This window comes from Oncorhynchus mykiss, chromosome 11 (assembly GCF_013265735.2).
Source record: "Oncorhynchus mykiss isolate Arlee chromosome 11, USDA_OmykA_1.1, whole genome shotgun sequence".
Classification (NCBI taxonomy): domain Eukaryota; kingdom Metazoa; phylum Chordata; class Actinopteri; order Salmoniformes; family Salmonidae; genus Oncorhynchus; species Oncorhynchus mykiss.
Genome location: NC_048575.1, coordinates 47776975 through 47795169, shown reverse-complemented (window position 1 = coordinate 47795169; position 18195 = coordinate 47776975). Strand labels below are relative to the sequence as shown.

Sequence of the window (18195 nt, the reverse complement as noted above, 5' to 3'; positions counted from 1 at the left end):
GAAAGCTACAGAATATAGCTACAAAACATTTAAATGGGGCTAAACCATATGCTTTCAGGATATTATATATCGATCTTGATAACATAACATAGAATGTGGTCTTGTATTCCTCAGATCAAACAGTCACGATGTCACCATGTCACTATGGACATGCCCTGAGCTCTCCCTTTTGACCTCGGAGGCAGAACATGTCAGCATGCATTGTTAGAACCCAGGCATGGGCTAGAGGTCATCCCACAGGTCCTCAGGGTCAAGGCATCCTAAGTCTCCTGCTGTGTCTATCCTAAAGGAGGATTTCAACATATTGTTGTGGATGGGCCTCTGGACATCATCGAAAAGACATGAAAATGAATGTGTTTTCTTGACAAGAGAAACCTTTTCTATTACAGCTAAATGAATGAAGAATAGTTGTGTATTACCGAATATACTACTGAATACTTTATGAGTATAAAGCTTTGGCCTTTTCCCTTGTGTGCTCCTGCAGAATGACCATGTAAATCCGATTCATCCTGACATGTGAACTTCAGCGGGTAATAAAAAATGCCTCTTTATCTTCTAAGCAAACATTAGAGCAGGGGAAAATGAATAACTACTAAAACATTACCATAAGAATGGCTCAACTGAGTGCGCCTGTAATGCTAAACTAACATTACAGCATGGTCGGGCAGAGCGGGCAGAGCGGGCAGAGCGGGCAGGGCGGGCAGAGCGGGCAGAGCGGGCAGGGCGGCAGAGTGGGCAGGGCGGGCAGGGCGGGCAGAGTGGGCAGGGCGGGCAGGGCGGGCAGAGCGGGCAGGGCGGGCAGAGCGGGCAGAGCGGGAAGAGTGGGCAGAGCGGGCAGGGCGGGCCGAGTGGGCAGGGCGGGCAAGGCTGGCAGCAACAGCAACAACACACACTAATGAATGGTTTCACTGCTTAAGAATGTTGTTCCCGTTAGTGTTGAAGACCACGACCGCTTCGCCGTGACGACGAGCGGGAGGAATGCCCCGAGAAGCAGACGATATTGTTCGGCAGCATCCACCCGAGTGCCCACCCCCTGTTTCTTGCCCCTTTACCCCCCCGACCCCCCTTCCCACCAGGCAAAGCCCATGCAGGCATCCTCTCTCTCTCTCCCAGACCCCCTGGAACCCCCCAGAGCCCCACGGAAGCCCCCAGACACCCAGTCTCAGGCACAGGCCCCGGCTGACCAGGAGGAGCAGGCCGTTGGTTCCCAGGCCCGGCATGCACTTGTCATGTAAATGAAGAAGTCGCAACCAATTAGAGTAATTGCAGCGCATCGCCTTGTCTTCACTACAGTCGTGAGTCGAGGAAAGAGAGTGAGGTGGAAGGGAAAGAGGGAGGAAGGGAGGGAGAGCGGGAGAGAGGGAAGGGGAGGGAGGAAGAAAGGAAGGGGGAGGTTGAGTTGAGAAGGGGTGTTGAGGTTCCCAGTCTCACATTTCTTGTTCCTTCTTGCAGAGCAGCATCCTTGTGTATGTGTCAATTTTACATTATGTGTTTGTGTGTGTGTGTGTACACTTGGGGGAGAGGCATCCCAGCAGGTGGTGGTGCTAATGGAATCCCCCCCTGGCCTGGGGGGGGGGGGTTGGGGTGATAGGGGTGGGGTGATAGGGCGCTGTGATGTATCTTTACTGACAGAGCTGTTGTAGTCTACAAGAACCTCCACACACACAGAGGGAAAGAGAGAGAGCGATAGAGGCATGTACAGTAGACAAATGTAAGCCTATACTGACAGATGGGAGAGGAAAAAAGAGAGATAGAGACAGAGAAGGAGGCAAAAAGAGGAGGTAGGAGAGGTAGACGACAGACAAAATGAGAGAGAGAGAGAGAGAGAGAGTGCAAGAGAGAGAATGAAAGAGAAAGGGAGAGGAGGAAAGGGCCTGGGGGTCAATCTGTAACACACCGTGGTCAGTCAGCATGGACTACAATGCTTCTCATACATCCATTTACTGGCTCTATCCAACTGAGCACTGTGTCTGTATATTACTGCACAGGGCCTGGGGGTGGCTATATACAACTTACAAAAACATAGCATGGGTATTAGGGGTGGGGGGAGGGGGGGTTAGTGAATAAAAGCCACTTTTCATGTTTGCCGGTTTCCCAAGAGGTTTCCCAGCTCCTAGACAGAATATCCCTCACCTACAGTACAGCACAAACACATTTAGACACAAACATACAGTACACACACAAAGTCATAGCACATTGGAGCATCTAGAAAAAAAACAAGACAAGAAAAATAAGAAAGGAGCACAAGAGCACACACACACACACACACACACACACAGACACACACACACACTTCGGGTTTCATGTCCACCCACACATCGTTGTTCAAAATCATCTTTATCAGACATTGATGTAACGTTACGGTAGTAATACTCAACGTCAACCTGACATATCCCGCACATGCACGCACGCACGCATGCGCACACACGCACACGCGCACACGCACACACGCACACACGCACACACACACACACACACACACACACACATACACACACACACACACACACACACACACATTGCATTTAAATCCATTACTCTTTAATACACTGTGAACATTCCCATACAGTGTTTTCCTTTAGCGTTGGTGGGGGGTAGAGGGAGGGAGGAAACAGGGGATCGAGCCTGTCTGCCTCCATTTAGCCCCTGAAACATTCATGTGGAGAGGGACTCTCAGAAAGTCAGAGAGCAGCACCAACACACTCTGCCCTCTCTAAAAGCAGCTCTGCTCAGGATTCCCTCCCATCTGCCTCATAAATATGGTACGATGGTGTCTGTTAATTGATAAAACTTCATTACAGATATTGAAAAGGTTCAGTGATTCAGTTTTAATGGCTGTCACACAAGCATTAAAAAACCAAGCTCTCCTAGCCTCCAGCTTTCACAGTGTGTTATCCAACCTGGTCCAAGCTTTACACTGCAGGAGGATCTTATCAGGAATTTCTCCAAGCTATACGTCGTAGCAGTCATGGCAGTTTGTAAGCAAGTGACCTCATAATAATCTGTAAGCTTGATTTAATGTGCAATGATTAAGCGTGATTTAATGTGCAATATATTCAACTATTTATGTTGAGCAAACTCTAGTTAAGTGATGCCCGAGAAGCTTGGAGGATATATTGGCACGGGTGTTGTTAGCACGGGTGTTTTTAGCACGGGTGCCGGCAAACCATGCCAATATATCCTCCAAACAACGGCTACTCGGGCCGCATCACTTTTATACAACGGGTTACCAACATATTCAAATAATGATTGACATATTTTCATTAAAAACTTTATTTTGATGACTACATTCATACTATTTCATCCTTCCACAACATACAGTCCAGAAACAAATCTAGGGTTGCTGCCCAAGCCGGCTGGTCGTTCGTTCTATTGGTTCGGTTGCCAGAGATGCGACCCAGACGCTCAGGCTCTTTGTTCTGTATCTATGGACGCGGCCCAGTCGTTTGTTCTAAATGTTCCGTTGCCATGCTGGCTGGCAACGTTCTTATCCCTTGGTTGCTAGCTAGCCAACTACGGCTAACTTACAGTCACGTCAGTGCAGACAGAATGACAACAATAGCTGCATTTGATGAAGCTGTTTTCTAGTGACATTTATTTGGATACATCCGTAACAATGAGCTAATGAAGCACAATTTCTTCTGGCATAGAAAATGTGCTCTCTCGTCAGGACACTGTTGTTCAGAGGAGCTAGCTAGCAACACAGCTAACACAATCACTTCAAACTGAAGCTGGAAAGACTGCAAACACGCTGCACTTCATTTCATTTCACCTTTTTTCAATTCACATTTCTTTGTATATATCCATAAAAATGATGCCAACTGATGAATAATTTAGACTGGCTGAGAAACGCTGCCTGCCTCTCTCTCGTGTCCCAACTCCTGACCCCTACACGTTCATTACTATGGGACAGTTGGTGATCGAATTTGAATATTGAAACAATGTTGCAAATGTCAGACAGACAGTAAGGTTTATACAAATCTCCACTGTTGAAAACTAAATGTTGGCCTAAAAGAAATGTGAGATAATGTCTAGATGCTTTCTATAGTGGAGATCAAGTTTTTAACATCCTTGCATGGGCTGATGAGACAGTGGATTGCACAGTTAGATGGAACAGAGTAAATAGGCATTTTAACGTCATAGATTTAGCTGGTGGTAACTTGTGGACTAGACACCGGCTGGAATGCGCTTTTAACCAATCGGCATTCAGGATTAGACCCACCCATTGTATGATTAAATAATAACTTCCTTATAACGCACATTGTTCAATTACATCACACTGTGAGATTGAGGTTTACATAGGTTTAGATGCACGGTCAAAAAGGTCGCTCTGAATGTCATAATTGTGATGAAAGCATTAGCCTGCAGCATGGTCTCATATTTAAACTTTGCAATTTGACGTTTACGACAGTTGGACAAACATCTAGGATCAAACTGACATCAAAGATCAACGTGAGTTTATCCAGAAATAATGTGATGGGTCTGGGTCGGATCTGATCTGATTGTCGCGGGTCTCTGGTATGTGTAATTTTAACCGACTGGTCCGAAAGGGTCCGTACTGATCCGAACACGACTTATGCTGCTGCTCTTGCTTTTCACGAGGGTGGAGCGTGGCGTGCGTATCATGTTGTTCGTCAATAATAAGCAATCAAAGCAGCAATCGGCTACAGTCATAGAGCCCATGGCAGCTATTAGTCTATTATAGTGTGAGTCGACTTGGTTGGTTGGTTGAGGTCTATCATCTCTCCCTCCCGCCTCCTTGCTCACCTTCCCACTCACTCACAATATGGCCCCTCCCCTGCCTGCTGGAGCGGCACCGCTCTCCCTCCTCTCGCGCTTCATCAGCTCTGGAAAATAAAGTATCTTCAAAAATGACTTTTCTGCTGCTTCCTTCACTCGGATCGGACCGGGTCTGGATCCAACCAGGTCGGGTCTCTATATTTAAAAAATGTATTTATGCAGATCGGGTCCAGGTTGGAAAGCCCCAGGTCCATTTCGGAGCAGGTCCAACTTTTTGGACCCTTGAAGACCTCTAATAGGAAGGTTCCACTAAATAAATGGTGCCCCCTGTGAGGCGTATCCTGCTGTACAACCAGTGACCAAGACCTCCAAAGTAGTCAGCTATAATAGCTCTCCATTTATGCTTTCGGGGTATCCATGGTGTGGAGGGTTGCGCAGAGGGAATGACGTAATCACAGTGAAAATCATGGCAGTGAATTCAATTGGTACACACGATGCCATCCACTTTTCACATTTTTAAACAACACGGAAGCCTGCACAGGGCTCTATGTTCAATACATAGACGATGATTGGATGATTGGTTAATAACACAACAACAAGCTTCTCCCTCTTGAATGTACCAGGGAGGTAGATAAACTAATTTGTTTGAATTATACTTTTCTATGTCAATGGGCCATTTGTTCTTTCATCTTGAAATAGGAACGTCTACGATGTCATGGATGTTGACATGACTTGTTTTCATGAAGCAAATAATGCAGTATGCTCAAATGGACGGAAGAGAAAATAAATGAGTGAATAAGGGATAGAACTTCAGAGAGGAAAGCAAAACAAAAACAGAGGTCATGAATATGGAACGGCGATTTCAGTGTGATTTAAATATTCATGACAGGACGATTACTATGTCATAATGCTATTATCGGATTCAACACAGAAAATGTAAAAACTCTGGCTTGATTGATCTCATCAGGACATCATCAATAATGGATGCCTCCAATCATAGTGCTGGGGACACACACACAGCCACACAGATGCACACACACAGACAGACACATACATACTCACACACAGTCACATAAACGCAAGCATGCATGCACGCACACAAATGCACATGTACACACACGGCAGCATGGTCCTGTGCACCCATGAACGCACACACACACACACACACCACTTCCTGACAGCATCAAGTATTAAACAAACAACACTTAGTACACAAAGTATAGATAGAAAATTAATGTTTTTTTGCAGATAAGAGTTTATGCTACAAATTACAACATTCCATCAAAGCCTCTGTGCTTTTTAAAGTTAATGGCTCTATTCAATTAGATCCACTTTAGCCATTGGCATGTCAGAGGTGGAACTGCGACAGAGCTGTCAAATCCACAAGCGGCTCCTGGCGTTACACCTAAAGCGACATTGCCATTGGCTGCATGGAGTTGCATTAATAAAAATCCCATGCAGCCTTGTCTACAAGGTTGAACACTGGAATGTGAGATGTAACCAACACCTCAATTAGGCTGATAGAAATCCTCATTATGTTGTCTAATGATTTTCAATTTGAGTGTTCATTATTTCTATATAGCCTGCACTTTCTCCTTCTGAACTTCTGAACGCGAGTGGGACGGGTGTGGCTTCCTGACAATGATCAAGAGCGGCTGCTCACCGGAGGTAGAACTGTTCCAACGCAGGCCCCGACATCGTCAAAACATCAGCTTCGCGACGTGCTGGCTATTGCCGGGTTAACGTTTGATCTGATTGAATCTAGGCCTTAGCAACATCAAATTGTAAACGGAAAATATAAACCAATCATAATACAGTGACACACAGTGTCATTTGCTCTTTGACCCCCATTGAGTAGGCTCGGCACCCCAACCTCACTGAACAAGTATCACTACACTACCGTGGAAGAAATTAGGCTAAAGAGCTAACATCACAAATTAGCCCTTTGAAGGACACTAAGTCTAATGCTAGCATACTGTACATTCAGTGCTAGATAGGGAATATTTGTTGTAGTAGATTAATGGCAAACAACTGCTTCTTGTTTTGTAAAACGTTGTTGGGTACAGTATTAGTGAGGACATGTCGTATACAAGGTCGGTTATTCTCCTCTTCCTCCCATCCCCCATCGCCTGCGGAGTGAATCTAACAGACATATCATGTGGAAGCCTTGAGCTGTATGTGTGTGTGTGTGTGTGTATGTGTGTGTGTGTGTGTGTGTGTGTGTGTGTGTGTGTGTGTGTGTGTGTGTGTGTGTGTGTGTGTGTGTGTGTGTGTGTGTGTGTGTGTGTGTGTGTGTGTGTGTGTGTGTGTGTGTGTGTGCGTGTGCCTGTGTGTGCGTGTGCACGTCTGTATTCTGAGAGGGTGAGCAGATAAGGCAGGATAGTGCTTCTGGATGGGTCTTCTACTCATAAAGTGTTCCATTCGTGCAGAACGGTGCCCCGAGTGTCTAGACATGCCTACATGTAAAAGCTCATTCTGATGCTCTTAAAAACCTTTCTCTTCCTTCTCTCAGTCTGTCTCACTTGCTCAGTCCATCTCTCCTCCACAGTCTCTCACTGTCAACCTCCCTAAAGAGGCCTTATAAAAACGACTATTCAAGTAAAATTCACAAAAGTCATATTGACATTTTACTATGACTGTTTGATGAAATAATATTAACAGTAATGTAAATGCCTGGTAATAATGTGCACTTAAATGGTAATGAGGTCATGATGAGAGATGCTGAAAGGCATTAAAAGCATAGACATTAGAATAAGGTGCTCTAGATACACTACTTGACCAAAAGTATGTGGACACCTGCTTGTCGAACATCTCATTCCAAAATCACAGGCATTAATGTGGATTTGGTCCCCCCTTTGCTGCTATAACAGCCTCCACTCCTCTGGGAAGGCTTTCCACTAGATGTTGGAACATTTCTGCGGGGACTTGCTTCCAATCAGCCACAAACACATTAGTGAGGTTGGGAACTGATGTTGGGCGATTAGGCCTGGCTCGCAGTCAGCGTTCCAATTTATCCCAAAGGTGTCCGATGGGGTTGATGTCAGGGCTCTGTGCAGGTCAGTCAAGTTCTTCCACGCCGATCTCGACAAAACTTTTCTGTTTGGACCTTGCTTTCTGCACGGGAGCATTGTCATGCTTGAACAAGAAAGGGCCTTCCCCAAACTGTTGCCACAAAGTTGGAAGCACAGAATTGTCTAGAAAGTCATTGTATGCTGTAGCGTTAAGATTTCCCTTCCCTGGAACTAAGGGGCCTAGCCCAAACCATGAAAAAACAGCCCCAGACCATTATTCCTCCTCCACCAAACTTTACAGTTGACACTATGACTTGGGGCAGGTAGCGTTCTCCTGGCATCCGCCGAACCCAGATTCATCCATCGGACTGTCAGATGGTGAAGTGTGATTCATCACTCCAGAGAACGCGTTTCCCTGCTCCGTAGTCCAATAGTGGCGAGCTTCACACCACTCCAGACTGCTCTTGGCATTGCCCATGGTAATTTTAGGGTTGTGTGCGGCTGCTCGGCCATGGAAACCCATTTCATGAAGCTCCCAACGAACAGTTCTTGTGCTGACGTTGCTTCCAGGTGCAGTTTGGAACTCGGTAGTGAGTGTTGCAACCGAGGACAGGAGATTTTTAAGAGCTACGCGCATCACCACTCTGTGGCCCCGTTCTGTGAGCTTTTGTGGCCTACCACTTAGCAGCTGAGTCATTGTCGCTCCTAGACGTTTCCACTTCACAATAACAACACTTACAGTTGACCGGGGCAGCTCTAGCAGGGCAGAAATTTGACGAGCTGATTTGTTGGAAAGGTGGCATCCTATATATAGTGTAGGATAAGCCATACCGGTATTAATTAGGGGGGAAAGCTACAAAAATACATGGTTCATTAAAAAATATTAGTGATCAGGATCAACGATAGTGACAAACAACACCAGAAAAGTTCTCCATCCCAAAAATAATTTCCAGTTGTCCTTTCTATCTGTATGTAGCTGTTACCCCAACCAGGATGGCACTATTTCTCCCTCCCTCCCCCTCTCTCTCTCTCTCTCTCTCTCTCTCTCTCAATTCAAAAGCTTTATTGGCATGGGAAACATGCTGTATGTTTACATTGCTAAAGCAAGTGAAATAGATGATAAACCAAAGTGAAATATACAATAAAAAATGTACAGTTAACATTACACACACCAATGTTCCAAAGGAATAGAGACACTTCAAATGTCATATTATGGCTATATACAGTGTTGTAACGATGTACAAATAGTTAAAAGGAATCCTGACTAGAACCAAAACATTTGATCATATTACTCCAGTGCTAGCCTCCCTACACTGGCTTCCTGTTAAGGCAAGGGCTGATTTCAAGGTTTTACTGCTAACCTACAAAGCATTACATGGGCTTGCTCCTACCTATCTTTACGATTTGGTCCTGCCGTACATACCTACACGTACGCTATGGTCACAAGACGCAGGCCTCCTAATTGTCCCTAGAATTTCTAAGCAAACAGCTGGAGTCAGGGCTTTCCCCTATAGAGCTCCATTTTTATGGAATGGTCTGCCTACCCATGTGAGAGACGCAAACTCGGTCTCAACCTTTAAGTCTTTATTGAAGACTCATCTCTTCAGTAGGTCCTATGATTGAGTGTAGTCTGGCCCAGGAGTGTGAAGGTGAATGGAAAGGCACTGGAGCAACGAACAGCCCTTGCTGTCTCTGCCTGGCCGGTTCCCCTCTCTCCACTGGGATTATCTGCCTCTAACCCTATTACTGGGGCTGAGTCACTGGCCTACTGGTGCTCTTCCATGCCGTCCCCAGGGGGGGTGCATCATTTGAGTGGGCTGAGTCACTGATGTGGTCTTCCTGTCTGGGTTGGCGCCCCCCCTTGGGTTGTGCCGTGGCGGAGATCTTTGTGGGCTATACTCGGTCTCAGGATGGTAAGTTGGTGGTTGGAGATATCCCTCTAGTGGTGTGGGGGCTGTGCTTTGGCAAAGTGGGTGGGTTATATCCTGTCTGTTTGGCCCTGTCCGGGGGTATCATCGGATGGGGCCACAGTGTCTCCTGACCCCTCCTGTCCCAGCCTCCAGTATTTATGCTGAAGTAGTTTATGTGTTGGGGGGCTAGGGTTAGTATGTAATATCTGGAGTCTTATCCGGTGTCCTGTTTGAATTTAAGTATGCTCCATCTAATTCTTTCTTTCTCTCTCTCGGAGCACCTGAGCCCTAGGACCATGCCTCAGGACTACCTGGCATGATGACACCTTGCTGTCCCCAGTCCACCTGGCCGTGCTGCTGCTCCAGTTTCAACTGTTCTGCCTGCGGCTATGGAACCCTGACCTGTTCACCGGACGTGCTACCTGTCACAGACCTGCTTTTTTCAACTCTTTAGAGACAGCAGGAGCGGTAGAGATACTCTCAATGATCGGCTATGAAAAGCCAACTGACATTTCCTCCTGAGGTGCTGACCTGTTGCACCCTCGACAACTACTGTGATTATTATTATTTGACCATGCTGGTCATTTATGAACATTTGAACATCTTGGCCATGTTCTGTTATAATCTCCACCCGGCACAGCCAGAAGAGGACTGGCCACCCCTTATAGCCTGGTTCCTCTCTAGGTTTCTTCCTAGGTTTTGGCCTTTCTAGGGAGTTTTTCCTAGCCACCGTGCTTCTACACCTGCATAGCTTGCTGTTTGGGGTTTTAGGCTGGGTTTCTGTGCAGCACTTTGAGATATCAGCTGATGTACGAAGGGCTATGTAAATCAATATGATTTGATCAAAATTGGACTTGTTTTCAAATTCTTTGTGGGTATGTCTAATCTGAGGGAAATATGTGTCTCTAATATGGTCATACATTTGGCAGGAGGTTAGGAAGTACAGCTCAGTTTCCCCACCTCATTTTGTGGGCAGTGGGAACATAGCCTGTCTTCTATTGAGAGCCAAGTCTGCCTACGGCGGCCTTTCTCAATAGCAAGGGTATGCTCATTGAGTCTACATAGTCAAGCGTTCCTTAATTTTGGGTCATTCACAGTGGTCAGGTATTCTGCCACCGTGAACTCTATGTTTAGGGCCAAATAACATTCTAGTTTGCTCAATTTTTTGTTAATTCTTTCCAATGTGTCAAGTAATTATCTTTCTGTTTTCTCATGATTTGCTTGGGTCTAATTGTGTTGCTGTCCTGGGGCTCTGTGGGGTCTGTTTGTGTTTGTTACCAGAGCCCCAGGACCAGCTTGCTTAGGGGACTCTTAACCAGGTTTATCTTTCTGTAGGTGATGGCTTTGATATTTGTGAATCACATCGTTTTAGGTGGTTGTAGATTTTAATAATTTGGATTTTGATAATTAGTGGGTATCAGCCTAATTCTGCTCTGCATGCATTATTTGGTGTTTCAAGTTGTACAGAGAGGATATTTTTGCATAATTCTGTATGCAGTCTCAATTTGGTGTTTGTCCTATTTTGTGAATTCTTGGTTGGTGAGCGGACCCCAGACCTCACAACCATAAAGGCCAATGACTGATTTAAGTATTTTTAGTCATATCCTAATTGGTAAGTCCAATTTGATGTTCCTTTTGATGGCGTAGAAGGTCCTTCATGACTCTCAGATCGTTCACAGCATTGTGGAAGTTACCTATAGCACTGATGTTTAGGCCGAGGTAAAGTACCAGTCAAAGGATTGGACAAACCTACTCATTCAAAGGTCTTTCTTTATTTGTACTATTTTCTACATTGTAGAATAATAGTGAAGACATCAGAACAATGAAATAACACATATGGAATCATGTAGTAACCAAAACAGTGTTTAAAAAAATGTAATTATATTTTAGATTCTTCAAAGTAGCTACCTTTTCCTTGACGACAGCTTTGCACACTTTTGGCCTTCTCTCAACAGTCTTGAAGGAGTTCGCACATATGCTGAGCACTTGTTGGCTGCTTTTCCATCACTCTATGGTCCAACTCATCCCAAACCATCTCAATTGGGTTGAGGTCGGGTGATTGTGGAGGCCAGGTCATCTGATGCAGCACTCCTTCACTCTCCTTCTTGGTCAAATAGCCCTTACACAGCCTGGAGATGTGTGGAGTCATGGTCCTGTTGATAAACAAATGATAGTCCGAGCACAAACCAGATGGGATGGCTTATCGCTGCAGAATGATGTGGTAGCCATGCTGGTTAAGTGTGCCTTGAATTCTAAATAAATCACAGACAGTGTCGCCAGCAAAACATCCCTACACCATCACACCTCCTTCTCCATACTTCACAGTGGGAAACACACATGCAGAGATCATCCGTTCACTTACTCTGCGTCTCACAAAGACACGGCGGTCGGAACCCAAAATCTCAAATTTGGACTCATCGGATCAAAGGACAGATTTCCACCAGTCTAATGTCCCTTGCTCGTGTTTCTTGGCCCATGTAAGTCTCTTCTTCTTATTGGTGTCCTTTAATTGTGGTTTCTTTGTAGAAATTTGACCATGAAGGCCTGATTCACTCAGTCTCCTCTGAAAAGTTGATGTTGAGATGTGTCTGTTACTTGAACTCTGTGAAGCATTTATTTGGGCAGCAATCCGATGTGCAGTTAACTATAATGAACACATCCTCTGCGGCAGAGGTAACTCTGGGTCTTCATTTCCTGTGGCGGTTGTCATGGATCCCTTCAGGAACTTTCATAACACACACCTGACCCCTATTCCCACTGATTAGTACGTATAAGTGTGCCCTTTGGTTTCCATTGGGCTGTCCATTATTGTTACAATGTCCGTTGGTGCTTGTGAGTACCTGTGCTGTGTGTTTTGGGCTTTCATGCCCTTGTGGATTGAGTAGAAGATTACTGGTCTCGTCCCGTGTGTTAATCATTGTGCGTGTGTTATTTATTCGAGGTACTCCTCACTCTTTTGTTTTGGGTTTCTACCCTGTGTTTTGTTCAGTGTTACACGGCACGCCGTAATTTGGGTACAATACAATTTTAAAAAATGAAGCATTCCTGCGTCTGTCTCCCGATCCATCGTACCAACTTGACAGAATAATGGACCAGGAACCCTTTCACACGTACCATCACACGGGTGTGATCGTTCTACAGTGGTCCATGAAGCATACGATGACACCCATGTGATTAGAACGCTTATTTAGAATGCTTGTTTAGAATGCTTATTTAGAATGCTTATTTAGAACGGACAGTTTCGAATGACGTAACAATCAGCATTTGAGCTGGCCACACTTTTTTCAGAAACCATTTACACAAACACAGTCCTTACAAAGTTGGATGCAATGTTCAGATATTCACAGAAGTATTATTCACATCACGGGTGAGCTCACCATTGATAGAAATAATTGAGTTAAGCACTTTCTAGAACCGACGATGATTTGTTTCTCGGTGCGCCGCCAGGCTGTTTTTCCTGCATGATTTATCACCGGTACTTGACAAACGTGAATAAAACAGTAAATATATCAATAATAATTACCAATAATTACCACACAAAACATTTTCTGATTGTCACGTTCTGACCTTAGTTCCTTTGTTTTGTCTTTGTTTTAGTATGGTCAGGGCGTGAGTTGGTTTGGGCAGTCTATGTTTGTTTTTCTATGTTGGTTTTTGTGTTTTGCCTAGTATGGTTCTCAATCAGAGGCAGGTGTCGTTAGTTGTCTCTGATTGAGAATCATACTTAGGTAACCTTTTTCCACCTGGGTTTCGTGAGTGTTTATTTTCTGTTTAGTGTTGTGTTGCACCTTACAGGACTGTTCGTTGGTTGCTTATTGTTTTGTTTTCAGTGTTCATTAAAATATTTAAATTATGAACACTTACCACGCTGCACCTTGGTCCTCCTTTCCTTCCCCAGACGACAAGCGTTAAAGAAACACCCACCAACCAAGGACCAAGCAGCGTGGTAAAGGGCAGCAGCGGCTAAAATCACAGGACTCCTGGACATGGGAGGAGATAGTTGACGGCAAGGGACCCTGGGCACAGTCGTCCTGCCTCCAGCTCTGCCTTAAAGCGGTGGCGATATAAGGAGACAGCACGGCAGCGCGACAGGCACGAGAGGCAGCCCCAAAAAACATTTGGGGGGGGGCACACGGGGAGTGGGGCAGAGTCAGGTTGGAGACCTGAGCCCACTCCTCGTGCTTATCGGAAGAAGTACAGTACTGGTCATGCACCGTATTATGCGGTCAAACGCACGGTGTCGCAGGTATGCGCTCATAGCCTGGTGGGCTATAGGCCAGCCCCCTGCAAGTGCCATGCGAGAGTAGGCATCTAGCCAGGGCGTGTTGTGCCAGCCCAGCGTGTTTGGTCTCCAGTACGCCGTTTCGGTCCTGCGCCGGCGCTGTGTGCTGTGTCTCCAGGGCACTGGGAGGATTTAATGCGTTCTATGCCTGCGCTCCGCCCGTGCCGGGCGAATGTGGGTATTGAGCCGAAGGGAGAGGTGCAAGTGGTATGCACCAGAGCTCCAGTGCTTACCCACAGCCCGGTTCAACCTGTTCCTGCACTCGGGAGGGTCCGGCCCAAAGTGGGCATCCAGCCTGGAGGAGTGGTGCCAAGGCTGCGCACCAGAGCTCCAGTGCTCCCCCACAGCCCGGTCCATCCGGTGCCTCCTCCGTGCACCAGGCCTCCTGTAGGTCTCCCCAGCCTGGTGGGCCCTGTGGCAGCCCCACGCACCAGCTGTCTCTCTGTCTCCTCACTACAGATGCTCCCGCCTGTCCAGCGCTGCCGGAGTCTCCCCGGCGCTGCCGGAATCTCCCGTCCATTCGGGACCCGTGGCGAGGCTCCCCAGTCTGAGGACGGCGTCGAGGGTTGCTGCTCATAAGAGGCCACGGGGGCGGTTGAGGAAGTGGACAAAAACTATGGTGAAGTGGGGTCCACATAGGCAGGTGTCGTTAGTTGTCTCTGATTGAGAATCATACTTAGGTAGCCTTTTTCCACCTGAGTGTTTATTTTCTGTTTAGTGTTGTGTTGCACCTTACAGGACTGTTCGTTGGTTGTTTATTGTTTTGTTTTCAGTGTTCATTAAAATATTTAAAATATGAACACTTTCCACGCTGCACCTTGTTCCTCCTTTCCTTCCCCAGACGACAAGCGTTACACTGATAGTGATTTATTGATACAAGTGGCGCGTGCCGGCAGTCAATCACGTAACCTCTCACTTCCACTCTGAGCCATTCAGTGTTGTTGTTTATGTATGTAGCTAGTGAGCTAAGCTGTAGCATTAGCAATGTCTTTCAAAAGGAGACAACTCACAAATGCGGAAATTGTGGAGATTTTTTAAAATTCTGACAATGAGTCTGAAAGTCAGGAATCAGATTCGGACAGTGATGGTGAGACACCAGTGAGAACCCTGAATCTGAGGACCCCTTGTCCACTGACAAAGTCCCAGGTCCCTTGGAAGATGCTGGTGGTGATGGAGGCAGACCGACAGTGGATGAAGTACAGGAGTGCTTGACTATAACCTCAAAATGGGGGCAGTGGATAAGGCGGACTTGATAAACAGCTTTGTGGAATGCACTAAGAAAACGACCAAGTGGTAGAAGATCTTTTTCAATTTTCCAGGGTAGCTTCAAAATACAACAATCCAATACTTCTCTGATGCATTTAGCATTGCTTTACAGAGCTAATAGAATAATGTAACTAGCTACATAAGCATGATTGAATATAACACCATAAAGGTTATGAAATGAGTAACATTTACAACCGCGTGTCCCGTCATTATTGAAAAACAACTGTGACTGCGATGCAGGCAACAGACGGAAAATGTGAACACGGGTCTGCAGGATGGGAGATGAGCGAATGTCTGCAGACTTGAACTGCACAAACAATTGGGAAGTGTTTGGGGAATTTTGACCGGGTCAGAAATGTATAAAAAATTAATTGGTCTGCAAAAGTTAAAATTACTACTATTACGGTGGGGCAAAAAAAGTATTTAGTCAGCCACCAATTGTGCAAGTTCTCCCACTTAAAAAGATGAGAGAGGCCTGTAATTTTCATCATAGGTACACTTCAACTATGACAGACAAAATGAGAAAAAAAATCCAGAAAATCACATTGTAGGATATTTTATGAATTTATTTGCAAATTATGGTGGAAAATAAGTATTTGGTCAATAACAAAAGTTTCTCAATACTTTGTTATATACCCTTTGTTGGAAATGACAGAGGTCAAACATTTTCTGTAAGTCTTCACAAGGTTTTCACACACTGTTGCTGGTATTTTGGCCCATTGCTCCATGCAGATCTCCTCTAGAGCAGTGATGTTTTGGGGCTGTTGCTGGGCAACACGGACTTTCAACTCCATCCAAAGATTTTCTATGGGGTTGAGATCTGGAGACTGGCTAGGCCACTCCAGGACCTTGAAATGCTTCTTACAAAGCCACTCCTTCATTGCCCAGGCAGTGTGTTTGGGATCATTGTCATGCTGAAAGACCCAGCCACACTTCATCTTCAATGCCCTTGCTGATGGAAGGAGGTTTTCACTCAAAATCTCACGATACATGGCCCCATTCATTCTTTCCTTTACACGGATCAGTCGTCCTGGTCCCTTTGCAGAAAAATACCCCCAAAGCATGATGTTTCCACCCCCATGCTTCACAGTAGGTATGGTGTTCTTTGGATGCAACTCAGCATTCTTTGTCCTCCAAACACGACGAGTTGAGTTTTTACCAAAAAGTTCTATTTTGGTTTCATCTGACCATATGACATTCTCCCAATCTTCTTCTGGATCATCCAAATGCTCTCTAGCAAACTTCAGAAGGGCCTGGACATGTACTGGCTTAAGCAGGGGGACACGTCTGGCACTGCAGGATTTGAGTCCCTGGCGGCATAGTGTGTTACTGATGGTAGGCTTTGTTACTTTGGTCCCAGCTCTCTGCAGGTCATTCACTAGGTCCCCCCGTGTGGTTCTGGGATTTTTGCTCACCGTTCTTGTGATCATTTTGACCCCACGAGGTGAGATCTTGTGTGGAGCCCCAGACCGAGGCAGATTATCAGTGGTCTTGTATGTCTTCCATTTCCTAATAATTGCTCCCAGTTGATTTCTTCAAACCAAGCTGCTTACCTATTACAGATTCAGTCTTCCCAGCCTGGTGCAGGTCTACAATTTTGTTTCTGGTGTCCTTTGACAGCTCTTTGGTCTTGGCCATAGTGGAGTTTGGAGTGTGACTGTTTGAGGTTGTGGACAGGTGTCTTTTAAACTGATAACAAGTTCAAACAGGTTCCTTTAAAATAGGTAACGAGTGGAGGACAGAGGAGTCTCTTAAAGAAGAAGTTACAGGTCTGTGAGAGCCAGAAATCTTGCTTGTTTGTAGGTGACCAAATACTTATTTTCCTCCATAATTTGCAAATAAATTCATTAAAAATCCTACAATGTGATTTTCTGGATTTTTTTTTTGTCGTTCATAGTTGAAGTGTACCTATGATGCAAATTACAGGCCTCTCTCATCTTTTTAAGTGGGAGAACTTGCACAATAGGTGGCTGACTAAATACTTTTTTGCCCCACTGTATGTGAATGAATGAAGCGGAACACACCTCAATTCAAATTGTTCTTAGAAAATAAAAAACTTGTTAGAAAATAATTTGAAATTGACAATAAATAAATAAATAAAAACAGACTGCGTGCCTTGGTTTGAGGGCAGCGGGGATTAAATGTACTGTTGCGTAACCATCACATTCTGGAATGGAGAGAACTTTGACGTCGCCACAACGTGTCCGTCTGACGATGAAACTTCAGCCACTACAACTGGCCCGTCCGAAACCGCCACTACCGTTCCGTCCGACGCCACAGCTACTGGTCCGTCCGACGCCACTGCTACTGGTCCGTCCGACGCCGCAGCAACTTTAGCAGCGGCAACTGGCCCGTCCGAAACCGCCACTACCGTTCCGCCAGACGCCGCCGCAACTGGCCCGTCCGACGCCGGCAGCTGCATCGGGTCCTGATCGACCCGCACTGAGTTCCTGTGATCCCTCCCGAACTTTCATCACGCACACCTGTCCCCTATTCCCATTGATTGTATTTATGTTCCCTTTGGTTTCCATTGGGCTGTCCAGTATTGTTACAATGTCCATTGTTGCATGTGAGTAACTGTGCTGTGTGTTTTGGGCTTTCGTGCCCTTGTGGATTGCGCAGATGATTACGGGTCTCGTCCCGTGTAATAATCATTGTACGCGTGTGTATTTATTCGAGGTACTCCTCACTCTTTTGTTTGTGTTTCAAACCTGTGTTTTGTGTAAGTGTTTGTTTGGTCTTCATCCCCGTGCTAACACGGCATGCAGTAATTTGGGCTAAATAAAATTAAAAAATTACACATTCCTGCGTCTGTCTCTCGAGCCATTAAACCAGCGTGATAGCGATTATGATTATTACACGGGACGAGACCCATAATCAACTGCACTTGAAGAAACTTTCAAAGTTCTTGAAAATGTCCAAATTGACTGACCTTCATGTCTTAAAGTAATGCTGGACTGTCATTTCTCTTTGGCTGTTTGAGCTG

The 18195-nt window shown here is 45.6% G+C and overlaps 1 pseudogene; it reads right to left on the bottom strand.

The window, feature by feature from the left end:
• Positions 1-17631, bottom strand: part of LOC110535036 — a 36016-nt pseudogene extending 18385 nt beyond the window's left edge.
• Between the last annotated feature and the right edge of the window lie 564 nt (positions 17632-18195).